This window comes from Chaetodon auriga, chromosome 12, assembly GCF_051107435.1.
Source record: "Chaetodon auriga isolate fChaAug3 chromosome 12, fChaAug3.hap1, whole genome shotgun sequence".
NCBI classification, from domain to species: Eukaryota; Metazoa; Chordata; class Actinopteri; order Chaetodontiformes; family Chaetodontidae; genus Chaetodon; species Chaetodon auriga.
The window spans coordinates 14,137,243-14,164,919 of record NC_135085.1 but is presented as its reverse complement, the minus strand read 5'-3'; the positions used below and the strand labels follow the sequence as shown (position 1 = coordinate 14,164,919).

At 40.1% G+C, this 27,677-nt stretch overlaps 1 protein-coding gene across 4 annotated transcripts in view; it reads left to right on the top strand.

Moving 5' to 3' along the window:
• Positions 1–27,677, top strand: part of tnr (tenascin R (restrictin, janusin)) — a 157,396-nt gene that overhangs the window by 64,269 nt on the left and 65,450 nt on the right. For all 4 annotated transcript variants that reach the window (XM_076744812.1, XM_076744810.1, XM_076744811.1 and 1 more), the window contains exon 3: positions 12,913–12,965. The gene's annotated coding sequence lies outside the window, so the exon portion shown is untranslated. The remainder of the gene's footprint in view (positions 1–12,912; positions 12,966–27,677) is intronic.

Sequence of the window (27,677 nt, the reverse complement as noted above, 5' to 3'; positions counted from 1 at the left end):
CTCTAATTCCTGATTCACCTCAGGTTTACGTCTTTCTGACTGTTCTAACGGGGCAATGTTTTACACAATATTAGCGGTAGACTGATTAATCAGTCAGCCAATTAATCAGGCTGATATGTGGCATTTTGAGATAATTGCCATCGGTCGATGCCTGCACACACAAGGCCAATTAAACACAAAATGTCTGCAAACATGTCAGAGACAATTCACATTTTTTATTGTCCAAGCCTTTTCTGTCTTATACATTGGTGTTACACAGGCCACACAATTGTAGCACGAGTACAAAACGTCTGTTACCATCTCTAAAAATAACAAGTAGAGCAGTTCACCTCTTAAACAGGCATGTGACAGAGCAAAGGACATTAATGTTGCATACAGGACACCATCCGAATGTTTTCACACAAACATTTTCTTTATTTATTATACCGCTAAAATTTCCCTCTCATTTCACCTTTATTTCCACCTGGCAGTGTTTCATACATTTCTTATCATGAGTGATCCTATGACTGCCCTGATAGTCCTGAACTCAAGTGAACTTAAGCCAGATAAAGAAAAAAAGCGGTGAACATTTGTATAAAGTTAGATGCTGAAAGTTGTATCTATTAATCATCATCAGTCTTTTAATACTTGGATAGATGAGAGCTACCTTTGTGTTGTCTTATATGAACCAAACTCTCTTTAGTTGATCAGAATGTGTAACCATTTTTACTGTAACTCTGTACAACCTGGTTGATAAACTAGAGATCTATTTCTATGCCTCCACACTGGCGATCGCCATGGCCGGAGGCATGATGCTTTCAGGTTGTCCATCAGTTCATCTGTACATATATCTGTCTGTTCCATTCTTGTGAACACGATATCTCAGGCCTGGAGGGAATTTCATTACATCTTGTACAAACGTCCACTTGACTCAATGATGAACTGAAAAGATTCGCGCGGTCAAAGGTCACTGTGACCACACGCAACGCATTTTTCCAGCAGTAGTCAAATTATGACACCTTTCACACAAATGTCTCCGTAAATAAAAGTGAGCTTCTCTGCAGCAACATATAACATAACATATACATTTGAAACGTTGTAGTTCATCACAGGGTCATCGGTTCTGCTGATGTTGAGCTTTAGGTGATTGTTGTTGCGCCATGTGATGAATGTCTCTATCAGTCCTCCTTACTCCTCTGTAAAAAGAGTCTCTATGTAAAGACAGCATCTTTCTCACTGGAAATTATTCTCTGAATTCATGCATGTCAATATAGTGATATCTATTATTAAATGCCTTCAAAGTCTTCACTACACAATGTAAATGCAACTTGACTGGTTGGCAGAGTGTGACAACTGCGAGGCGGTAATTCGAGGTTGTTCATAGCCTACGACTTAAAATGGAAATGAGCAAAATGTGAATATTTCATTATCAGTGGAATTAAAAACATTACTGTGAAGTCATTATTTATTATTCATTTAGTTAAGTCTTCCTTCATTTCCAAAACTCTAAACAATGTCATCCGTGTGAATGTGATTAGGTTTCACTCATCACACCAGCCGATGTTTTTCATGGCACGTGCAACATAAATGTCGCACTTTCTCACTCTGATATCGGCGTTGTATATTGGCCATCAGCCGCCTGCTCTCTGAATATCAACATCAGCATCGGCCGTTGAAAAACACATAATTGGTCGACCGCTAATCTGTATGTCAAGGGCATAACAAAGATACAGCTGAGTATAATTTCAGGGGTTGAAATGAATCAAATTATTGTCATTAGCTAATAAACAAATCTCTCTGCTTTCTAAATCCTTTATTTAATCAAAGGCTCCAACTGTTAGAGTACTGAAAAGCAATTTCACTATTTATTCTGAGCCCAGTTGGCTGTTTTCTTTTAAACAGGCCTACAGAAAAATGCACAGGCTTGTTATATCCCTTAGGTCTGCATTGCTTATCATGTTCCCACTGGAGTGAGATTCAATAGAAAATTGATTGAGTGGTGCTCTCTACCTCTCTCTCACGCTCTCTTCACAATCCCAGTCATCCTCCAGGATATCCGCGACCAGACCTGCAGCTCTAACCTCTGTGCACTGCTCTGACCGGAACTGTGCTGTCTTTAAAGGCTGATAAATGTGTGCGTGCACAAGAGAGATAGATGTAGAGAGGCTGACTGAGAGCAGGTGGGAAGTCTGTGTGTAATATAAGGTGTGCAATATGCAGTGTATGTGGGCGAGTGGAGGAGACGGTGTGTGTCGCTGTGCTAGTGCGGCCAAGTGACACCTCATTTTTTTTCTCTGCGAACCTTTTGTGTAATGCCTTTTAAAGTATTTTACAAAGGTGGGAGGATGCACATCATTCCTCAACCTACTTTGACATACATATTAATATAAGATATTCTGTATGTTTCGCTCTTTCTGTTATTTCTGAGGTGGTTGGTCAGCGTTAGCGGTCACGGTTTCATCCATATGTAGCACGATTTTAATCAAATTTCCAGAAAACTAGCTGAAGAAAATGCAAACGATTGTCCGTTTCCCTTCACTACTTTTATTTGAATATAAGGAGGAGCTGCATCGAGATAAACAGCTGGTGGCGCTAATTCTCTGATCAGGTGCCATGAAACCATTTCAGAAGAGGAAGCAAGCTGTCGTACAGTAATTAAAAGACCACCAGTCAAATCTCAAACGATGGAAAACTGTGGTAAATATGATGGAAATGTGGAGTTTATGTTTAGTTGCGTTTTGTTTTTATTGATACACCTACCGATTTTACACCTAAAAACTTTTTGGCCGTATTTTGACTTTTATTTTCAAATTTCTTTGAATTTCTCATGTTTTTAATGTGCAAATTGAAGCTGCACAAAAAACTATGCGATATAAGCATCCTTTTTTTGACAAAACTGTGTCACCAGACTGTCATCACACATTTCATTACCACATAAGCACTCACTGTATGTTGGTACAGTTGGGAAAAGATTGATTGTAACACTGTCAGGCTACAGTTTACATGTACTAATAATGATATATCTGTGTCCTTCTCAGCAACCAAAGTAATTGATTTGATTGACAGGAGTGATAAAACTTTTGAAAGTGTGCCGCGGAGCTTGATCGACACTTCATAGTAAGATATTCTATTCAATGATGATTATGATTGTAACATTTTATCAAGCTCATGTGTCCTACTGATAATTGAAGTGATGAAGCACATTTATTGTTTGGAGAAAATGTCAAGTGAGAAGAACGGCTACTCTTGACTAAATTCAAGAAAACTCTCGTGAAAGCCTGCCACAGAAATTCAACATCACCTAGAAAGAAGATGCCAAGAAACATGCATCAGTTTCTGTTGAAGAAGTTGTTCATCACATTTCACAGGGTCATAATTGATGGTGTTGATTTATAAGAGCATTTTTCGTACTGTATTCTATATGATTTAGGCTGGTAAGTTGTGAGTAGGTCTTGTTTCCTGTAAGCAGTGTAGTAAAATAGCAACCAAACAATATACAAATGAAAACATTTGCATTGTGCAGACTGCTTGTTATTCTCTGTTTCTTTGGTGGGGAGTGAATTCTTGATATCTAGCAGATTATTTCAGCTGTTAATTCTTCTGCATACCCCATTGGCTGTTGCAGTTCAGCTCATCTAAAGCAGCAGCAAGAAATACAGCTTGCAGCTTTAAATGTAAACTCGTATTTCTCAACCTAACAGCCCTGAGAAACCAAAAGCTACTAAATGCCCCATGTGAAATCTTACATTTTTTATGATGTCATGGCTCTGAAAGGTAAAGGTGGCTTTTCGTCTTAAGTGTTTACCTGCTCTCAAGGTATCTTAAGTTGGTGACAACTTAAATAACTGGTATATTGACTTCTGCCTGACTCTCACAATATAAAAAGCACTTTAGAGAGCTGAGACTTAGGAGCCTGGGAAGGAAAAAAAGCTTAGAGTCAGTGTTCATTCTATGGTGTAGAGTCCTCTCAGTGCTGCAAAATGTCTCACTTCTTTGTTACTGTGCAAATTTAACAATCTGCTGGCCTGTGGGTTATTGTTTTTTTAATTTTTATATAAGTCTTGTCTCGCCCCCCTTGATACAGATGCACAAGATAACCTATGACTGTATGAGACGCACTGGACTTTCAACTAACTCCACCACAAACCCATCCATGGTTATATTAGACGCTCAGAGCAAGGTGACGTAGTGTGCATAGCGAAAAAAATCCTTAGAGGGGCAGAGGTCAGGGTACAGTGGTGGGTCATACACAAGACTTTCACCCAGGAGACGAGTTTCGCGTCCCATGAGAAACCAAAAGTGAATTCACAAGTGGACAGTCTTTTCCCATAGCCAACCAACCTAACCAGGTAGTTTTTCATGGCTTAACCTAATCAAACTGTGACATATTTACCACGTGTTAGAAAGGCTTTCAGGCAGGAAGGCTTTGTCTGTTGTTGGCATGAGAACGTGTTGGACACCCAGAGCAACTGCTCTGGGTGTCTGATATTGCCATGAAGGGCTTTACATTGGAGTATACAGCGTGGTGCATGTTATACAGACACTAAAAGGTACCTTGTGTGTGGGGCGTGACAAAGCATTGGTATTTAACGCTCTGGGAGTGAGAACAGGTTGAAGGTTGAATACGTTTTGGTCTTCTGTGAAAACCTTTGTTGCTAAATGTAGTGGTTTTAAGAAAGAGTATACAGTATTAAGTCACTGATTTCACTTATATGTGCTTAATTTACTGGTACTTAGTGTTCAGAGACATTTGTCCTGCAGTGCTGAGGAGCGTCAGTGAAGCTAACGAATGGTTCCTATAATGTCAGCATGAAGGATCTTGGCTTGGCTGTTGTTGAAGTGTCAAGTTGATATCTTCAACACGAATCACAGTGAGGGATTCATGAGAAATGTATTACAGCACTTCGGATAAGTGACATCTATTTGTTACCTTGTTTAAAACTAACGAAACAATGAATACATTAAATCTCAATTTTGAAATTGTTAAACTATTATATGTAAATTATGGAGGCTGTTACTTCTAGGATTAATATGGATCTGCCATTACGTCAGTACCTGTGTACTCCACTCGAAGGCTATTATGTTCTAACCTGCAGTACTAAAAGATTGATTTATAGGCTTTTAATTTGTTATATGACATGCTGACTCATCAGATAGCCCGTGGATCTACTCTTCAAATCACTGACTTGGTCTGCATAGTCTCCTGTTAACTCTCTCAGGCTGCCTGTCACCTTGTTTCTGTTTCTCAGCTTGTCTGTCTGTTTGTCTCTGTGGGATCGATTACTGTCATCGTTAAAAGTCTAACATGAAGGCCCAGTGATTCAGAGGGTTTATTGTGCCTGAGACCTTGTATGTCTGCCAGTGGTTTTATGTGTTTCAGTGTGTTCTGTTCAGCTCGTGTCTGCTTATCTGCTGTGTATGTGTGCGTGTGTGCAAATGTAGCACCCTCATTAAATTAATTTAGTTAAGCAATACCCAAAATTGTATGTAAACATCCCTGCAGCAACATTGAGCGTATTGACTTGTATGTAACGGTATTACAAGAATAAAAGAGATGCTCTACTCAAAACACGATTCTACCTCTTTTCACTCTACAAGCAATAGAGGGGAACATATCTTAAGAAAGATGAAATTATACAAAAAAAAAATGGTTGGGTTTATTAGTTCCAAATAGGAAAGGAAATGAGGTATAAGTCTAAATGTGTTTTGGAAGGAGTAGCCTGCCCCTTATGTCGGATAATTAGTAAATGTAATGTAATTCATCCTCAGAGTCAGACAAGGGGTAGGATTGGGTATCTTAACAGCATTTATTTGGCATAAAACCCAAAGTATATCATAGTCAGTGTGCCGTGGGGCATATTTATCAAGTATATTTACATATGGCAGCAACAGACACACAGGCCAACGCAGCATGCATCTGCAAGAGCTTGCGTTGCCGTGTGAAGTGTGGAGATAAGTTTAGGTCTGGCTGTTGCCGGAATCTGTCAAGTTTCACATGTAATAATTTTATTTCCCTGGTTATTTGTTGTACAGGGAGCAGGTGTGGCTGTGCTGGCTGCATCAAACAGGCTACTTTAGTGTTAGATCTGGAATTAGAAGCTAGCTTACCATATGCTGCTGGAGGAATGATAAGCATATTCCCGCAATTAGGACCGGGGATAATGATAGGACAGCAGAGCCAGCCACTCGCCTGGCTGATGAAGTGCTTCCGCTATTTCTCTCCAACATTTGTCTTTTTTTTGGACTCGGTCATGATCTTCCCGTGAGGAAGCATCAAACAGGCAGGGGTAAATTCGCAGTGAAGTGATTTTCCACAGTTTTCCAGTTGTTGCTGTGCCGACATTTTCATCTTGATAATCCACTGGGTCTCCACTTCCTCAGATGGTGAGAGTCAGTGAAGACTTTTGTGTTGGTTCTTGCAGCCAGCTGGCATGCATAGCTCATAATGTTACTTTCACATCTATGTGTTACCTGAGTTTGTATTATAGCTAAGTAAAGAGTAGCTAGTGGATGTAGCTCCAGTTCTGTGAGCACTTGTATAGCCTTCTACCTGCATGTAAAATAAGCAGATTATTTTTAAAATGCTAAAACATTTATCACGGTTGCAGTTTTGCAAAATCCATGTCGTGGCACAACATGACACTGGGTGATGGTGAACAAAGCAGCATATCGCCCACACCCAGTACAAAGTAAGATTTGTGTGAGAAGAAATTTAATAGTCACACTTATAGCAAACACATTACTGTCCATGAAGAATTAGAAGCTCACCTCAGAGTCAGACTCTCCTCCACAGTGAGGTTTGTGGTGTGGCTGACTGTTCAGACAAGCTGCTCTTATTAATTAATTAAGCTCACGTACAATGTGATTGATCGATCATCGTCACCTCTTGAGCTCCGTCACATAGATCCTCATCAATTTAATAATGCGACGATGGTCTAAACACTCAGTCCGTTCATTAAATATATGCCTTCGCTGTGTGATGTAGCACCTCGGTTCCTTGTGCCTGAAGCTTAATGCAAATGTTTCATTCAAGTGCTTCAAAAAGGTCGATGGCAGAAGTGCTGTTGCAGGCGAGGTGTTGTGCCACCTGTGTAATAGACTGGGAAACCCTAAACTTAACAGAACAGGTAAAAATTAATGAGTGATTGTGTCTTGAATAGTTGAACTATAAATCAAAGTTTTTAAAGGCATACATCCCCCATAGTTTCAATTCACACAGGCATTAAGCAACAGCAGAAGTTAACTTAGAATTTCATTTCCCGCTCTGCAAAGATAACAAACGTCTCATTTTCAGTTGCCCTCAATCCCATAAATGAGCTCATTGCACCAACAGTGTCACTAACAGCGTTGGGTTCATTATTTTTACTGACACAATTTCTAAATTAATGCTGACATTTGAAACACTTCGACGTAAATTCAGCTATTGACTAATTACCTCGCTAGAAAAAGAAAAACATCCCTTTGCCCTCATCACTGTTGCCATGAGTTGTGAACGTTGTTTCCCTAAATTGAATCCCTCTTTATCATGTAAATAATTATACATGGAGTAATTAAAAACATGAGGCATTCTCACCATTGAAGCCAGTTCAGTGAAAAGATGTCACATTTTCACACAAAGCAAGAAGTGACTACTTTTATCATGGTTTCATGTCAGAATTTAAAGGTCAGCAAGGGTTTAAATTTGTGCATAATAAAAAAAACTTTATACAGATAGCCTGTTCACCTTTAGTGTCTTCAGTGATTCCAAAACCACATGGATTGTATATTTTTCCTAATGATTCTTTAAGGAAAAACCTTTTGTATGGTTACACTGGTGAATGTTGATGAATCAATATTACATTTAATGAAATATTCCAGGCTAAACATGATACTTATTTGATCGCAGCTAATCCTTCTACAGTGTTACCAATGCATAAGTAAAAAGTTATTCTTATATCAATGACTTGGATTGAATGGATTGATTAAGTTCTCTCTCCGTTCTTCTTTGTGTTTCTTCACTGTCTGCTGATCATCATAGCAATTCAAAGTTTCCCCCGTTGACCTTTGGCATCCCTCCCCTCTGACTTTGTGCTGCGGGACGGCAAATAAAACGAAAACCTGTTTGATGACACAGTAAACGACTTTTATTTTCTTGGGGAAAAAGATGGTCAAAAACCCATTTTTCATTGGCGTAAAGGGGGCAAAGGCAGGTTTCGGTGTGGCAAGTGATGAATGGTTAGTGGGAGGGAATCCATCTGCTGCATCAACACAACGGAAATGGGATCGTCCACTGATAAAAAATTGCACACTGAGAGACAAGCCTAATTCACCAGACCCAAACTCACTGTAGAGTACAATGGAGTATGTGTGTGTGTGTCTGTGTGTGTGTGTAAAAAAAAGAGACAATGTCTTTCAATTTCTCTCTCTCTCTCTCACACACACACACACACACACACACACACAAATACACACAATAGAATTCACTAGTGGCTGTGAGCCATCCTGACTAAATACCAGCTATCTATCATCTGAGATATTTCATACTTTTTCAATTCAATAAGCCAATGTGATTTATGTAGTGGCCCAGGCAGCTTTGGTATAGAATTATGTTGAAGTTTAGGAGTATAGACAGTGATATAAGTTATTTGTGTTTTAGATTTAAGTTCGCAATAAAATAATTAAGAAAAAAATCTGCAGACAGTTTGGAACCACAATTAGGTTTTTACTGAATATGCTTGAAGTTGTTAAGTTTGGGAGGTTCAGTCAGATAATATGCAGTTGTTTACAGAAGCAGCTCTGCGACTGTCACGATGCTAGCATTCCAGAAACTGGCAAGCTTTAACCCCTCAACTGAAAGATTTGGTTTGCTTGTTTTTACTTATTGTGTGTGTAGAAAAAAATGCTGTTTTCACTTTCGTCTGCTCGAGAGGGAATGTTTCTCTGTGCTCATCTTAAATCTGAGTTTAAGGTAACTATGTACAAGCATGATCATGGTCCACAATGCAACTTAAGGATGTAAAACTTCAGCATATTGGTAAAAATGATGAAAATAGTATTATTTATTCTTAGAACATATAGGCAAACAAAGCCACCAACACGTATTGACTCAAGGTCTTCATCAGAGCCGGACAAACACAGAGTCAGTCCGAATAATATACCAGCTGTAGGTGCCTACCCAAAATATGGGCCCTTGTACACAACAACGGATAGAGGGCACCTCTAAAACAAAAATACATGCCAGAAACGTGTAAGTCTACAGTAACAAAAATTAATTTACATTAAGCGAACATATATCAAATCCTGAAAACACCTGACAACTACTGATAACCAATAATGTTCAAAAAAAATGAAAGAAATTTGAAAGGAAATTATATATATTATATATACAAGCTGTATGCTCATGCCCCAACGTGTACAAACCAACTTCACATATTAACAATGAGTTTCAATGAAGAAATAAATACATACAAGAAAAGGAAGTTACTGGAGACTCTTTTATATCAAAATTGGGTTAAAGAAGAGTAGAGAACTACATGATATATGAAATAAGCAAATGTTTTCACAGCCGCTTCTGGGGATAATGTGAGAGTCATAGGATATTAGAGAAATGGCAGAAAGTCTACTTCATCATTCATCCTGGAGTCTCAGTGGCCTTTAGTGTGACAATCCAAAATGTTTCTCATTGGAGGAGTTTTTCAGTCTGTCACCACTTCTTGTATGGTTATGTATGACTTCAAGGGCAACTGCTTTCTAAGAAGAGGGGCTCCTGTGTCCTGCTTGATTTTAATGAATGGCCATTAGCAGATAATTAGGTAATTTGGATTTTTTTTTGTGTGAGTCGCATGCTCCACAAGTCTGTCTTTTAATGGCCTCCAGAAACCAAGGTTTGCATCCTGAGTCCCATCTGCTGTGAGGATTAGGCAACAGAAACAAGTTAGACAGCAGACTTTTTTAAAAATTGAACTATGGTCTTACCCTATCCTTAACCAAGCTCTGCCATGCATAACCATAATCATTAACAAAACAATTTAGGTTTTGTGCTATACAGAAAGCAATGTGAGGACTCTGTTGTCATCTTGGGAGCATGCTGCTGCCTTCAAGCCTTCATTCAGAAACAAAACCCAACGTGTTTCCGTTGCTCACTCGGAGTCAAATAAAAATGCTTGAATTGAACAAATAAATGAATTTGAAGTGATAAAGTTAGAGTCAATAACAATCACATTCAGTTCCTTGCCACTGCTATTCAAATTAAATTCAAAACTGAATTTAGTACAAGCTCGCCATACTGTGGTGTATGTCACTCTATACTGAGTTCTTTTATTGGCAACTTTATTCAATCTTTAATTGTGTTAAGCCCATTGCTTACACGAACTGAACATAAAACAACAGCAGATGAGAGCTGAGAAACAAGTCAGCAAGCAGAGGCCTCTAAATCCCTTCACTCTGCTGCTTCAAACTACACTGTGTGAATTGTAAGAATTCAAAGGCTTCACAAGATCAACATGGCAAAAATCTGATTTCCATCCTCATTCTTGTTTTATAAGAACATTACACTTCCATCAGTAATCCGTTCCCCCCAACTTTCTTTTTAAAACTTTCCGCTGTTGTTTGGATCGACTCAAACCGAGATAGAGGAATGCAAATTTTTTATTATACACATTCGTTTCTGTTGTCTTCCTTTTTTTTTTTTTTTTTTTTTTGCTCAGGTTTTTTGCGATAGCAGCAGTTTCCAGTGGCTGCTGGGCCAGAGCGTAAAACCGCAGGAACACAGATATGATTTACATTCAGAGGCATTCCTCAGTGTTGCTTTCACAACTACAAAGCTGTCTGAGGAGGGAAACGGGACCATCTGTAACTTTCTCTTCTCTCAGTGGGACAGCGTACAGAAGTTACACATAAAGCCTGCGCATATATGTTTGTGTGCAGCGTAATGCAAATCACTTTCAGATGTCTGCTGTGATGTTTGTGAGTGAATTACTGTCGAATATGGGTTTGGGGATCCATGTCTCTGCATCTCCATATTGTGCGATCTACTGTAAGTATTTTTGAATGCATGTACCCAAAAGCTTTGCAAAACTCTGTGTGTACAGACGAAACACCACATGGCCCTTTAAGATTTCTTGAAACTTCCAAAATACTCTTGTGTGTGCCGTGGGGAAGTTGATGCCACTAATCTTGTGAAGGGGCTTAAAGCAGTTTCTTATTAAGTTTCTTTTAAATATGACCATCATTGTTTTCTAACTTTAAAGCTCCTATAATCATTATTTTTACATTAACCACAGCTCAGATCACTATGTGTATGTGTAGTGTGAACGTGGGTGTAGGGTGTCACTCATAGTGAAGACCCCACAGGTACTTATCACCCAATTCAACTGTTGCGCTCACCACTACAGAACATTTTAGCATCTTTCAGCACACTGTTTTATTGTTTTGGATCGCCGCTCTCATCGTCGTCTTCTCTAGCAACAAAAATCTGCTGTTTTCCCCACTGTACACTACCTACCCAGCGCCAAACAGCAGGCAGACAAAGATAAGGACTGGCTAGTGAACATAGTGGAACATTTAGCAGCCTGACAATTTTCTCAGTGGTTGGTGAAGACCAAAAACAGAGCTAATAGGAGAATGAGTATTGGTGGCCACAACACCAATTGAATGTTAACATTGATTGCTGTACATTGGATGTGTACATAAGCAACTTATTGATAACATCAGTTTAATGAGGTGGCAATATGCCAGCCTTGGGTTTATAGCTCCTTCAGCTGCCATGGTAGATAAGACAACATCCATACAGTATTTATCCTTTGTGTGACAGTCAAATGTGACTTTTTGGGATGGCACCAAAACCAAACATTGTATTTGTTGGTTAGTTTGGAGGGCTTGTTGTCTAACACAGTTAGAGCTGAAGTCAAATAAGCTTCACGTAACATATAAAGTATCAAATACATAATAAATACACTGTCATATACATTTTCTGAAAATGATCCTCACACATGTAAACAGTCTGAATTTGCATGTTGATTTCCCTCATGAAGAGGACAAACAGAGATGAATATCTTTCCCTCTTGCTGTGTTTGAAGAACTAACAGTGGAGCCAAGTTCCTTTGTTTATTTAATCAGCCGTCTTTGCTGGAGGAAACCCAAGTGAAAATGACACCATTTTCAGAGAATTTGCAATTCCTCTGAGCTGAAAACAACCCGGCCAGCAAAGCATGTCATTTTATCTCTCAGAGGGTGAGTGAGACACCCTCAAGAGCAAACAGGGCTTGGTTTTGTGTTTGCGTGGGCGTGCGTGCGTGTGTTTGAGTGAGCGTGCCTCGGGAGGTGTGCTGCAACAAAAAGCCCCCAGCAGCACACCCGAAGAGGAAAGCAAATGAGTACTTTTTCCTTTTTCTGTGTTGATAGAAGAGCCTCGATATGTTCCTGTTCTTTCTCAGCAGGGCAAAGTGTACGTACTTCTGTCTCTGTGAGCTATTGTGTGCATTCTTGCTTGTATGTGTGTGCTTTTGTTTATGTCTGTATGGCTGTGTGTGTGTGTGTGTGTGTGTGTGTGTGTGTGTGTGTGTGTGTGTGTGTGTGTGTGTGTGTTGTAAGTTTTCCTGCAGTGCCCCACTGTTGCTCCGATTATAAGAGAGGCATTAGACTGTGTTTGCTCTTTGAATATAAATGCTGACTTGCTTTGCTAATTGTTAATACCATCTTGATGCTTTAGCTTGTAAACAGTACCAAGCTAAGCTTAAGTGTGTGTGTCTACCTGTGGTTTGCACACATCTCAGTTCGTGTTATGTTGTGTGTGGGAGTAATAAACACTTTAACCATGTTACGTGTGCATTTGCCACCAAGCAATTTGCATTTCAAATTCTTTGCAGGGAACGCTGTATTCTTAAATCAGGGAAAAAGCAGTTCAAACATGTAATTGCTGTAATGCTAATTTAATCTCTCCCCTCTCCTGGACAGGTGCAGCGTCACAGAGAGACTGGCAACAAGAGAACAAAGTACTCGCAGAAAAGGTACTGTGCACGCACACACACACATAAACACAGACACACTACTACGTGTTTAGACACATTAATGAACATCCATATTTTTCCCTCTGGCTATAGTGTAATGTTCAATTTAATGGTCTAATGTTCCTTAATGACTACTTTATGTGCATGGGCTTATTGTGCATCTATCAACCTGAAGCACATCTAATCAGACAATTAGCCCTCATCTTGGGCTAATTTCCATGTATGTATTCATCACCACTACTGGCTGTTAAACAGGAACGCGAATGCATTGTCACTCCTTTTCACATGGTAGACACACACCTCTATCTGTCCTTCTGTCTGTCTGGACAGAGTAAAGTGAAGCATCAACCCAAATACAGCTGCAGGTATGAGTAGCTAACTGTAGACCAGCTGATTCTGTACAGTTAAATCCAGAAGTGTGGACTTGAATCACTCACTGCTTTCATGCAACCAGCTGTTCATATTTTTCTACTTGAAGATCAGTTGATTTCACCTCTGGCTTGTGCAGGATAATAATCAGGATAATGATTACTACTCACAGTTGCCATTTTTGTGCAGTATTGCCATAGAACTTAAAGATCAAAAGGATAATACCTTAAATTATCACAGATAGCAAATGTACAGCCAAGCCAGACCAAGGGCCTAGATGGTAGATGGTAGTGGTACGTTAATATCGTTTTCATTTGTTGCAAGTCTTTAATTGCGTGTGTTTCCCTCATTTTGGAAATTGTGTGTTTCCAAACCAACCCTGTCGAGCCACTGTGGTTGGCACAGCTGAAATTGGGTTTATGTTTTAGTTGTCGCTTTAGCACTAAATTAAGACGCCTCCAGCTGCTCAGAACACCTCTTATCAGAATTGCAAGAGCAGTAGTCTTAGTTTGAGTTGGCAGAAGCGCACAAACAGAGCTTTCAAAATCACTCAAACCGCTGGCCTCCTTCCCTTTGATTTACATTTTCATACCGTATACATGAATTGTACTGTAGTGCAAACAGAAACACCTCTCCATGCAATTAAGACAATGCCTGTACTTGGTTAGATTAATGGCTGATGCTTCTTGTAGAAGGCATTGCAGCCTCAGCAGTGATACGTACTTTTAATCAGCATTCTCTGATTTGGGAATACACTCCTTCGCCTAATTACGCATGGGTTAAACAGCAAGGGTATGTTCATCACTTAATTAAATTTTCAGCTCTGAGATCTGACAAAATAGGTACATGACCTCCTGCGCTTATTTACACACAGGACTGGTGAGATGTTCCACGCAGATTTCAATTTTGAACAGTGATTATCAGGAGTGTCGTCCTCAGGATACGTCCCAGGCTCCAGAACTCGTAACACCGTTCTCTCTGGATAATGAAAATAAAGCTTTAAATTGTATAAACAGGAGTATGATGAGCAGCTCTCAGGTTTATGCCCCATGACCACTGTTTTTCATGCAGTTTTTGCCATCGTGGCACTATTATGTGCAATTAATTACCTTGACATAATTTAGTGCAACCTTTCACTTAACCTGAGTATAAAAGCAGGCAATAATTAAAAAAAAACACATTTTATGGTTATACACATCGCTGCAGTACAGAGTTTAGAAGACAAAGGTCTAATTAGGCTCGCTGCTTTTCTCACAGTTGGTTGTTCTGAAGTACGTGGAACTCTCTTTTTGTACAGTTGTGATCTGATGCCGTGTTTTATATGAATGGTGCCATTGTAGCCAACACATCGACCATAGAATGTATTGAATCATCAGACAAGAGCCTAATACCTGGAGGTTTGAGCTGGCTTGACTGCATAACATTCTAATGCTGCGTGTACGCGCGCAGCTCGGTTTTGCTGGAGGCGCAGAGATTTATTACGTCAGTGGTTTGATCTTAAATATCTGAGGTTAACACCAAAGAGCGCATCCTAATGTGTGGTGCACCGTGGTGCGTCTGCAAGTATATTCATAGATTTGTTTTCAACAGAAGAGTTTAGAATTTGAATGAAGGTGTTTTGCGGATATGAAACATCTTCATCGTCTTAATGGAGCATGAGGACAGTGTCGATTGCAGCAGGGAGAGTTAAGGGAGTAAAACTGAGAAGGACAGGAAACAAAACAGAAAGAGAACATGAGGTTGTGACTGCACTGATATTGTGTTAAAGCTAACCTTTCCACTAACTAACCTGTTTTATTCCTCCTGCAGTTATTAAATGTGAGAATTGAGCCACCCACATAACCAGCCATGATTTGAAATCCACTCAGCTACTTACCATCATATGGTCAAACATTGAGAAGGAAATTTGTCTCAGAATGAGCCAGTTTATTCTGATTGAGCGTAGCGTCTGGTTATTAGCAGAATGAAAGCCTCTGTGTCAACAGTAGCTGTTGAAACAGGTGCAAGGGATGAAAAGACAAATAATGGGAATATGAGCATAAGAAGGTGAACCTCAAACACAAGATAAACATGCAAACACAGAGACATTCACAAGTGAAGAAAGCCAAAGAAAGGCAGGGCAAAGAAAGAAGCAGCCTAACCAGAGTGGAGACAGGAGGTGAGAGTGACAGCAGTGGAAGCCTTTGATCTCAGGTTTCTAATCAATGGGGATTATGGTCCGTGTGCCTGTGTCAGTCCTGATTATGGCAACAGCACCAGGAGACAGTGGTGCATCCAGAAGAGTAGCAGACAAACAGTCCCTTATTCTAAAGAGAGGTGTTCTGCACACCCCTGTCTGGAGGCATCTGATCAGGTGTCTCAACTGTTCGACAGGACTCAGACATTGAACCTGCAAATGTATGAAAATCTTTGCCACACCCAAACGTAGTCTGTAGAGACACTACTGTCATACATTGTCAACCGAAGTGCTACTCTGTGCCTCATATGCCAGCGTTTCTACAAGTGCATCTTCACTGTGGGGAGAAAACATTTTGAATACATGACACAGGAAATCATATAAAACATAACACTATCAACTGCAGCGCAAGGACAGACGGACCCTGGAGAACTACTTGAAAATCTTTGAATGCGAATTCTTTGAACTTCCACTGACAGCAGACGGATTTCACCGTGTATTTCAGGGGAGTTAAAATGTCAGGATTTTCAGTGACGTTTGCCGGAGACAGCTTTTGGAAAATGATGGATATCTTGTCCTCTGTTTTTTTTCCCCTGTTTTGTCGTTACACACAACATTGGAAACCACAGAACACACAGTTTTCATTCTTTTTTTTTTTTTTTTTCCTCGTTTGGATTGGTAGGGTGAGGCTAGTTGCCACAGTAATTAGATATATACCTCAAGAATTTTAAACTTACAATATATAAAGATGATTGAACATCTTGTTCCCTGGCATTTAAATGACTGCAGTGTATGAGATCATGTGCTAAATATGCTAAACTGTGAAATTGTGGTCATCGTGTTGCATATTGCTTACAGGGAAACGCAGTGGCACAGCAGCAAAAGATGATACAAGAACAAATGTTTATACTCTGTATGTAATCCTAGATTGCTATATACATATGTACATCTACTATATGTAACATTGAGACTTTCAAAAAAGTGTATTGAGCCACAAAATATCTCAAATAAGGGATGAAAGAATATGTAGAACAATGCATGTGACTGTATATCAGCTGGATTTTGTAGGCTTCATGCGATGGCTTCAGAACATCTTTTGCCAAACATATGATCATGAGAAGATTTAGGTTGAACAGTGACATCTAATATTAGTATCTGCACATTTTTGGAGCAGTTGAGACCATAGCGCTACCTAGAGTGTAATTCCACTATCCCAAGTGTACAAACATTAAGGAGGTTTTGAGTACAGTAACCTGGAGAAACCGAACTATGCCGTCCACTTTTTCCCTGAACGCGTTTTAGTGCCAAAGAAATGTCTAATTAATACTTGGACACAAGCACCATGCTTTAAATGATGCTTTTGATATTTATAGCTGTTCTCTTACTGGTGAGATTTTGATCTATTTCTGCTCGGTTAAGACCATGCTGCTGAAAACAGTCAGAGTCTGTCAGTGTGACAGGCTCTCAGCTAATGAACTGGACCTTTGTATCTCCTCCTCACTGGGCTATTCCTGGAACTGATAGCATCACAATCTGATGTCCTGGTACAGAGATGTAGCCAAGATAACCCATTCAGTCTGACCTTACCTCCCTCTGTACTGGAGGCTTTGCCAATTTGACCCTGCGTTACCGCGATCAATACTAGATGTCTTAACAGTCTGACCTCACCCCGTAAAAGCCTGAACTTTCCTTTAAAATATGACGATGACGTCTGAGTGGTTTTCTAGACTGTGATAGTGTTCCGGTGCAATAAATAATGTCTATTCATATATGTAATGTATGTGTTTTTTAAGTTTTTTTAAGTAGTATTTTTACATAAAAATGCCAAATAGGTCCATCAGTGCTAAAGAGGCAACTACATGACCTTTAGCTTTACAAACTCTGCTTCGTTTATTTATGTATTTATGTATTTTTGCAGTTTTTTCCTTTGTGTCTTGTATTAGAATTAGTAAAATATGGGTATGGTGTACGATTGTACCTAAAATCCAAAACAAACTGACTGAACTGACTGAATCTAAAAAAAAAAAAACTAAAAAAAAAAAACAAACTTCATATTCAGAGTCAGTTTGAACAAAATGAGAGCAGGCATCTGGCATTACACAATTTACAAGAGTGTGTCCCTGTATAGGTTGTACAATTCTTATTGCAGAGAAAATGCAATTGTACCTTTCAAGCAAAACCGAAATGGACATTAAAGCAAGTTGAAACAAAGCACACTATTTTTAAAGCACAGGAAAGTCAGAGCAACAAAAAGCTGATGTAGAACAGCATTCTGCCGTTCAAGAAATTGCACTTCTTGAAGTAAGTTTTTAAAGAGGTTGGCTTGATCTCATCAGACAGGTTGTTCAAAGAGTCTGCCGGGGCCCTGATGTAGAAAGCTTGATAATCCGTAGTCGTCTGTCTAGACTGTGAAATGACCAGAGCAGCGCTGCCTCAGGATCTCAAGCTGTGCTCTGGCTCATAAGGGCTAAGAAGCTCACATACAGCTAGGCGCTAGTCCAAGACGTGTCTTAAAGGTAATTAATAAGATTTCTAGATCATTCCTTCTTTGCACTGGTTGCCAATGAAGTCAGGTGAGACCCAGTCTTCTATAAATGCAAGCTTTTCAACAAAATTGGGTCAAATACATCTTTAAAGATTGATGAGTTCTTGATATTTTTACTGGTAAGTGGAAATGTAATAAATCCAGCAGCTTCTTTAAACAAGAACCAAACCTTACCCACAGATGTGTACATGAAGATGATCAATAGTGGTCTTCCGCCTACGCTCATAAAATGATTGTCAAGGGACTTGACCAATCAGATTGCTTGCCTTACAATTCATGGCTGAAACTCATCATATCCCTTTTATGATGAAAGTCTGACCAATCTGTCTTCAGCTTGGATCAGTAATGAAAGGCTCACCGACAGTTTGTAGCTTAATCAATAATAAAAGTCTTCTGCTCATAACTTAATCAATAATTAACATTTTACCAATGTGACTCAACCTGATCTCTGCCAGTGCTGAAGGTCCAACAAATCGGACCCTTCTGGGACAAACTATGTATTAAAAAAAGTTGAAATATTTTGGTAGTTCAAGGGGAAAGACAAGGTTGAAACAGCTATTCTAGCAAATCATGTACAAGCGAGCCTGGTGCTCTGAGGGGTCTTACAGAAACTTAGTCCTCTTTAGACTCTGTTTAAGCTTTATGTACGTATCTATAAATTAGTTATCCGTCGGTTATTTGTTTCTGTGCAGAACAAAGTAGAAGCAGGGATTGTCAAGCATATCACAGATTCACCGTCACTTTCCATTTTTCTACCTTCCACAATAAAAGCCTGAGACATATACTCAACGTAATTGCTTACCACAAGCAGGTTAAACTCACTGAGAACATTTTATGAACCGGCAGCTCAATAAAATAGCTTACAAACCACATGCACACACACAGACACAGTTGCCGAATGTTGAGCTTAAAGTGGCCAATTGGAAAATTTTAGCGTTTTTCACGAAGTTTCCAAAAAGAAAACACAAAAACATTGAAATTCAATGAAAAGCCTGTGTCAGCATGTGTGAAACGTGATTGTTACTTATCACTGCAATTTGTTATGTTTCTCCAACCCAAAGAGAACTCTACAGTTAGACAGAGGTTCCGCATAAGCGGGACAGTGTAGCCGATACCCATAATAATGCCTGTCAATAAAACAGGCTTTAAAATAACCACCTATTGTGGTTCACTGCCATTGAGCTGTTTATTCAGTAATTGAATACAATCCCAACTGAGCGCCGGGAGCACTTCTTCCCTCGCTGTCGTGGCATTGAACAGACAGCAGCAACAGAAGAACGTGTCAATCCTTTTGATCCTCCGTAGTTGCTTTATCGTCCCTGCACAGCTTATGGTATTGGATTGTTGCTGCATTTGTGTGTCATTTCAACCCACCTTTAAATCACAGAAGAAAGAGACAGACATCTAGCACAGGTGGGAAGAGGCTGACTTTTCTTTTTCTCCACCTATTTACTGAAAGGTACAGGAGAATACGTTGTCATTTCTGTCCCACAAGAAACAGAAGCCTTTGAAAGGAGAAGATGAAAGGAGAGAAATGGTTTGTTTGAAAGGGAGGGAGACCAACAGCTCATGAGGTGACAGACAGAGAGGTTTTTGAAGTTTTTTGTCCATTTTTTTTTTTTTTTTTTTTGTTTTAGGTCATGCCTGAGCAAAAAGATAGGGGAAGATGAAGAGAATTGAGAGAAAGGAAGGGAAAGGGAGGCGGAGGACTACAAGTGCATGTCAAACTCAGGCACTGACAGGCTGTTTGATGTGTTTTATGCAAGTACCATATAGTGGAGAGACAAATTGGAAAATAGCACTGCTCTCTAAAAACCTTGTTCATGTGTTTTGCAGCAAATGCACACAAGATAACAACTACGAAAGAATATGACAAAAAGTATGCAGCTGTGAGTAGAATTCAGACAAAAAGCCAAATGAAATGATTTTGTTTTCTTCATTCTGCATATGCTGTTAATGCTTGAATGTCATGCCTGAAATGCAAAGCAACTTTTAGTTTAGTTTACCGGCGCTTTCCACCTTTATATTCATATTTTTTATTTTATTTTTGCCGTCCATTCTAAAATGGCTAGCGGGCAGCTCTGAAATGGAAAATGAGTTTGCTAAAAGCCATGTATTGTGTCAGGACAGAATAGAGGGGCAGTGGGTATTCAGCTGGAGCATACAGTGAGAGAGAAAAAGTCCATTCATGTCCTCCTGACTCATAGCTGGGTGAACTCAAAAGGACTTAAGCATTTACCTTCACTGTCTGGATTTTTAACCGTCCTCTCACGCTCTGTCGTCCGTCCATCTGTTTCCTGTGCTCTTTTCCGTCCGTCTGTTCATGTGCATCCCATCCTCACGAACGCGATATCTCAGGAACGCCTTCAGGGAATTTCTTCAAAATTTGGCACAAACATTCACTTGGACTCAAAGTTGAACTGATTAAATTTTCATGGTCAAAGGCTTTTTTGACCATAATCAAGAATCATAGAATTATTACCAGATTTTACACAAATCACTGTGACGTCATAATGCTTTTGAATACTTAGCTTCATACTCCACCACAAGCTCATTGTTTCTGCTGATGTTGAGCTTCAGGTGATGCCATCGTTGCACCATGTGATGAAGCTTTCTATCGGTCCTCCTCTGCACATACTTGCTATTGATTGAAAGTATATGTCAGTTTTACGTGAATCAGCAGATCCTTTGTAGCAGTAACAGTAATGTTGATGTCTGCATTTAATGCATCATCATTGCCTACATTTAAAGATAAAAATCACTTGTTGAAAGGATTTTATTATTTATATTTGCAAACAATTACATGAAATAGCTAATGAAAAATGCCTCAGAGAACATATTGGTGATAGACTTGAACCACTGTACATACACTATATGTAGTACATACAGAGTATTGTAACATTAGAATCCCACAGTAACCAATGTGTTTTTGCTCCTTATGTGAGGATTTTTATTTTACTTTACTTTTATTCCTAACCCTAACTAGGAATTGGAAACACTTTCCGACGATTGACTACTGTTTAGTACTTCTTCACTACATGTTATCCCAGTGCCTGCTGTGAACATTTGTTTACATCTTCCTTGATAAATTGGTCATAGTGTACAGTGTGGGGCAGGCAGTACAAGTGGCCTGAGGTTGTATTACTTGCTGTAGAATGGAATCCATTTCTTGGTCCCATCTTTGCTATGAAACAACCCTGGGACAGAGGAAAAGACTTGTGTAGCCCTCTGGTTGTGCAGGCAGCCAATGAACAGAGCCCAATGGTCCTGAAAGACAAGGCAATTTGGCCAGAGTGATGGGAATAATGAGAAAAGCATCGTAATGTTGCCAGAGTCCAATTTACAAGGTGGAGAGAGAGAGAGAGAGAGAGAGAGAGAGAGAGAGAGAGAGAGAGAGAGAAAGAGGCAGGGACAGAGAAGGAATAAAGGAAGGCAAGAAACGGGCCTGTGAGAGAGTGAGCGATCACCCACGCAGGAAAGCCTCGTATTGGTTTTGTGTTCATGTTGAGGTGGCTGCACATTAACCTGTGCAAATGGAGGTTATGGCTTTACTTCCATAGGGCGAGCAAGGAGGGGACAGCAGAGCTGCTGCCAGAGAAAGTGAGAGAGACAAAGCAAGCAAGCAATGAACGTAGCAGAGAGTAAATTCAGTCTCTCCATCTCTACAGCATGTGGCTTTCAGCCTGAGAATTAGCCACACATACGTCATTATACTGCATGTCTCTGGAAGAACAGATTTGCCGTGCAGAGTGAACAAAAAAGACTTTCAGGGATGAAGAAAATCTTCAGAGAAAGAGAGAAAATGAAAACCCTGTCAGAGAGATAAAGGGAGATGATGGAAATGACAACTAGAGATAATGAAAAATGAGAGCGGCAAATACAAGAAGACGGACCAGCGACGAGCAAATGTGATTTTCTGAAAGAGGTGAATAAAACCATGAGCAGGAGGAAGCGTGAGTAAGGCAGAAAAAGTGTCCACCTGGTCACTCTCCTCTCTCCTGACTCCACGTTATGACACAGCAGTGTGACAAGATTTCAGCAGATGGATGTTTCCTGCCTCCTGGTACCAGTTCAGGACTGAGACCGGTGTGCAGCCTGCAGCATCTTAAACCAGAAGCAGCACTTTTGATGCCTTCCTTCGCACTGGCTGCTCATGATCACGGTGTCTCTCTGAGGGACTGTGTGTCTCTGTGTCTCAGCAGCTGTGGAGGCACTAGAGATTACCACCGCAGCTGGATTACAGAAGGCGATTGCTTCATAAATGTTTTCACTGTCCATCTCTCGACTCTTGGCTCCCAAGGCTGACTTATCTGTTCTCACTGAGCCCCCTGAAGGCTGCAGAGACGAAAGAGACCACATACACAGAATGAGATGTCTACAGGGCAGACAGCAAGCAGTTAGTGAGGAAGCAACAGTCTAAAATGCCCTGTGGCCATGGAAAGAGAGGACACACACACACACACACACACACACAGTGAGAGTTAATGAAGCTTTCCGGCGCATATCCCTTCTGTAATCCAACGGGGATGTTAATCTCCTGTGGGTCCCCTAACTGCTAAAACACACTGATACACACACCTACACACACACATTTATTCAGAGGGAGACTGTGATCATGAGCAGCGTGTGGGAAGGGAGGCATTCGGTGGCAGCTTCTCGTTTCATGATGCAGCCGGTTGGATGAGAGAGGCTTGTTTGGCTGTTTCCTCTTCTTCTTCAGATTTCTTTTCTGTGTCTCTTGAACCCTCTTGTCAGTGCGCCTGGTTTGTTCATTATTAAATCCCTATAATCATTTTACTCGCACTCTTCTTTTATTTCATCTTGTACATCTTTCAAAGGGTTAACTTCCCAAAGTCATTTACACTTTGAAATGACTGTGGTCTGTATTTGGATAACTCTGTGTGTGTGTGTGTGTGTGTGTGTGTGTGTGTGTGTGTGTATTTTATGCAGATAACAAGCATGTTTGTGCACCCCCTCCAAAGATGGAAATGCAGCCCATACAGCATGTTTTGAGAGAAAGCCCACGGGTGTGGAAACGTCATGACCCATTGTGAATTTTGCCATCCGCTCGGCTTTTTCTGAAGAGCTGCAAGCACAATACACTCCCACAAGTAATGGCTCCCTTCACTCATCCATGGTGAAGGAATCATTATGGATGTGGGAGGGACTAGCGCTCACAGCATACTGTTGTGGTAATAACAAGCTGTCATCTTTTTTGTTGTTCCCTATGAAGGAATCATGACAGACAACTCTTCACACCTACAATGAAAACTAAGAACAAACTGTGCAGTGCCGTGAATCCCTTTCCCCCCCAAAACTAAATGTGAATATTAACTTAACCACAACATTTTTCACAGAAAACAGATTCAACTTTGAGCCTCTAAGCCATGACTTTTGCATGCTAATATGCTATATGCTATCACTTCTAAGCCAGGCCGTGGTGGTAATGTCTGAATCTATTCTTCTGTGCTCTGTGTTGTGACAGGCTCTAATTTTTAATATGTTTAGTAAACACTAAAACATTTAGGGCCAAATCCTTGTGTAATTTAATCCTCTGTGTCAGAGAGTTCCATCGTTGTCCAAAACCTATGAAAAACACACCAATGAGCCACATTGCTGTGCTGGATAACATCATGCTCCTTCATTAAGACAAACACGGGAACTGCAGTTCATTATGAGTTGATCCCACACCCCGTAACGCACTACAGCACTGCATGTCTATTAATCCATGGCTGAAAATAGTCACCAACAAAGCAATAAAAAACCTGCTTCATAGGTGAGATAAAGTGACCTTTTGCAATACCAGCCTTGACATCCTGTAGAGGATGCAGCCTTCTTTGCAACCAGAACATATCCCCCACATTTTACCGAGTGACCGTCATAATGCTACCACATTGGTATATTGTCAGAATCAAACAAATAAATTAGCTTTTTGCTCCTGCTTGAGCGACACATAGGCAGTGACCACTTTACGAGGCAAACTTGCTTGTTAACTCAAACTGCCAGCTCCTCTAAACAGTGAATAATGTGACAACAGGTGAATATATGAAGCATGCAGACAGGGTCGAGAGGTTCACTCACTGCTCGACTGAAGATTAAATGCAGCAAGATGTGTGACATGCGGAATTGCTGTTATTGCCACAATACGATCTATGGACTTTACAGTGAAAAGAGAGGTCAGAGGAAAAACATCAAGCAAAGAGAAACACATGGAAGGAAATAAGAGCTCTTTGAGTGTGAAACAGTGTGGCTGAAAAGCTGGAATCAGTGATAATATCATATAGATAGCTGATCCTCAAAATCCCTAAGGAGCATCCCCAGCGCTTTGAAAGAATTATTTTTTTTCTGGAGAAAAACATGGGGTCTTATCCACGATCACGTACACTAGGTATGCCTAATTAAGTGTTACAGAGTGTGTATTAAGGTCAAATAGGCCAGTATATAATCCACACAAAAGGATAAGCATGCCTTTAAATCGGGATCTGTTCTTAGCCATCAGCATTGCTTGATAGAGCCACAAAGCTGCATAAAACCCTTTGTAGTGTGAGCTTTTGACCTGGTGTTTGCAACCACAAATCCCAGTAATCCCGAAAGAGAAATTTGCATCACACTGCCTGATTGTTTCTGACACCCTTCCTACTCTGCCGTCCCAGCACTCCAGTGCAGCAAGAGTTCATGGTGAGTTACCAAAATGCCAAACAGGTCCATTTAAAAAAGGGATGCTTCACTGGTTCATAACAGAAACGGCTATTTATGGCATTGGATTTTGCACAATGAGTTATAGTCTAAAGAGCACACTGCACTGTGCTACGCTGCTTACGCCTGGGCAGAGGCTGTGTCCACCAATCTGGGCAAGACAATATCCTTCTTACTTAGCTCATCTTAGAGTGAACAGACATCCTCCTTGAGGTCCAATTTTCACAGGGCATTGTGTTAGATCTAAAAGGTCAGTCTGTTAAGTGGCAGACTACAACTGACACAGTTGGTATCACAGGGTCTTGGAAGGATTGAACCCCAGGGAAAACCTCTCTTGGAGTGCCAGAAGGTAGCTGTTTGGCTAAAAACAAATCAAGGCTAGCTAGCAGCAGATTCGGTTGGCAGTACAAGTCCAGGAATAAAGGATTAGGAGCAAGGCGAGGAAAGGATAGTTAGGCAGCCATACATGAGTGACTAGAATTGGTTCATAAATCAGTGAAGCCTCTTTCACACTGGACAAAAACCCCACTAACATCTGGCTTCCGTCTTCAGAGGGAAAGGGTTGATTCCCCAGGTGAAATGACTCCGCAGCAGTCATGAGTATTTATCAGCTCAGCAATCGGCAGGACACACTAATTTTCGCCCCTTTCCTGGTGCGATGATGATGTGTATTGAAGGTCCAGATGTTGGTGTGTAAATAGCTTGATCTCAGACAGAATAGTCAACTTGTTTCCATCTCATCATCATCTCATCAGAGATGTCATGATGTCGAAGGTCACACACCCGAAAAAAAAAAATAAGGAAGGCAAATTTGTGTGCTAGCACTGAGAAAGGAGTCAATTGTGTATGTTTAGCGCGTTTACCCACATTTAAAAAGCCTGCATATACGTGCTAATTTTGATGAAAAAGTGGTGTCATATTTTTTATTTTACTTGTGTTGTGTTATGTCCTTTCTTTGTTGTTGACTATGAAAGCCATATGTGGCAATATCACCCATATAAATGTCCCAGAAATTTAAAAAAAAAAAAAAAATCAAACATGTATTTTTTCCTTCCGCTTACTTTTAACTCTGCTTGGTTTTTCACTCTATTTTTCCCTTTTGTTTGTGTGCATATATATCAAATACATACCACGGGGGCACGGCGTGTGTGATTGTTTGTATGCACGTACGAGTGTTTATTTGTGCCTTTGGGGCATATTTGTGAAAGATGAGACACCAGCGTAATGGTAATAGTCTGTAAATGTTTTTTGACTCTGGGGGCATTCGGAAAAAGGAAGCAAGCTCAGTAGTTTACTATTATTATTTTTCAAATAGCTTTCAAGATGTTTCTTTCAATATCTGCCATTGGCTTTGTTCACCCAGGATATGTAGAGAGGCTGAGCATGCTCCTCATTTAAATAAAGGATAGCAACTCATTTTTATTTAGAGACTGCAAATATCATCAGAACGTATATCAAGTCATTTTTTATATTGTTTATATGTTTCGCTTTATTACACCTTCTGTATACATAAAGCGGAGACAGTTATTAGTCATTTAGCGCTTGCTCTCCCATATCCAGCGCCACATCTGTATCTACAATGTGTGATAAAAAGACTCTTTTTGAGGTATCCACATGACAAAGATTGGATTAGTATCTCAGGGTAATTACACTGTGAGTTTTTAAAGTAAATTCTATTTTCATATCGACTCGCCTGCCCATAAACCTTTGTGGATAAAAGAGAGAGATATTGTCAAAGAATCAGGACAAAGAAAAAAAATCAAAAGCTCACCTCAGAGAGAAATTTAATCTAACGAAGATGAAAAAAGTTCGACAGACAAGATCAAAGTAATTTTTTCAACATCAAACTTTTAAGTGTGCTGGTTTTTGTGATTCATTTTACAGTTAGGACATTTTGCCGAGTGGCCGCTTTTGTGTGAGCTGAATGTTTTACCTTTTTTCCTTTACATAAAGTGCCCCTGATGGTTTTTATTATAATTGGAACAGGCAGTTTCATTCCAGCCCCACAGGGGGTGAACTCATCCAGTTTCTCTCAAGAAAATCACCAGGTAATCCATAAAGTGACAGCATTGTTTCGCAGTCATCCAATGTATGTTTTTCTATGTGCATGTAATTATCTGTGAATAACTTGTGAAATGTGAACACACACACAAACACACACGCACGTGCACATTCACAGCTAGGTTACTTCACAAAGTTTTGTTTTTGTTTTTTTTTTCTACTTACAGCTTTAGAAAGCACCTTAAGATTTAGAGGCTGCCTGCTGACAGATGTGTTTACAATCAAAGCAGGTCTGCTGTTATTAAAATGAAACGATAGAAACACTTGATACATGGCACAGTGTGCTTTCCTGCTCGTGTGCATGTGCTGGCCTGCGTTTCCTTATGCATACATGTGGATATGACTGTGTATGCAAGATGACTGTAGGTTTGAAGGCATATGTGTCAGTGGGCTTGGTTTTGTGTCGGCCATGTGCGTGTGTTCTCTTTTCTGAAAATAAAGTGAGTAAATTAAGCCAGTTTTTAGTGCCTCAAGCATGTTGATTCTCTTCACTCTGAATGAGTGGGTCTGTCCTTAATTGAGCCTCCATGAAAAACCTCCTCTCGTTGTGCGTGGAAATGCTTGTGGGCATCAGCCTGAACCATGACCCAATGACTAAAGTATAATCCTGTGACTTTGAACCTCTTTCAAACTTTTATCGCTGCCAGTGCAAACTATGTATAGTTATATGAATGCACGGGTCTATTTTTGGTCCATGTTTAAAAGCAGTATGCCTTAAAGGAAGACACCATGAATGCAGACGCAAGACCTTTAGCTCTCTTGTCTGTGGTGAGATAAAACAGCTGCATGACACTTGTACCTGATGATACATCTATGTCTGTCTCTTTGTTGTAGAAGAGAAGTTAAAGAAACTTGTATAGAATAG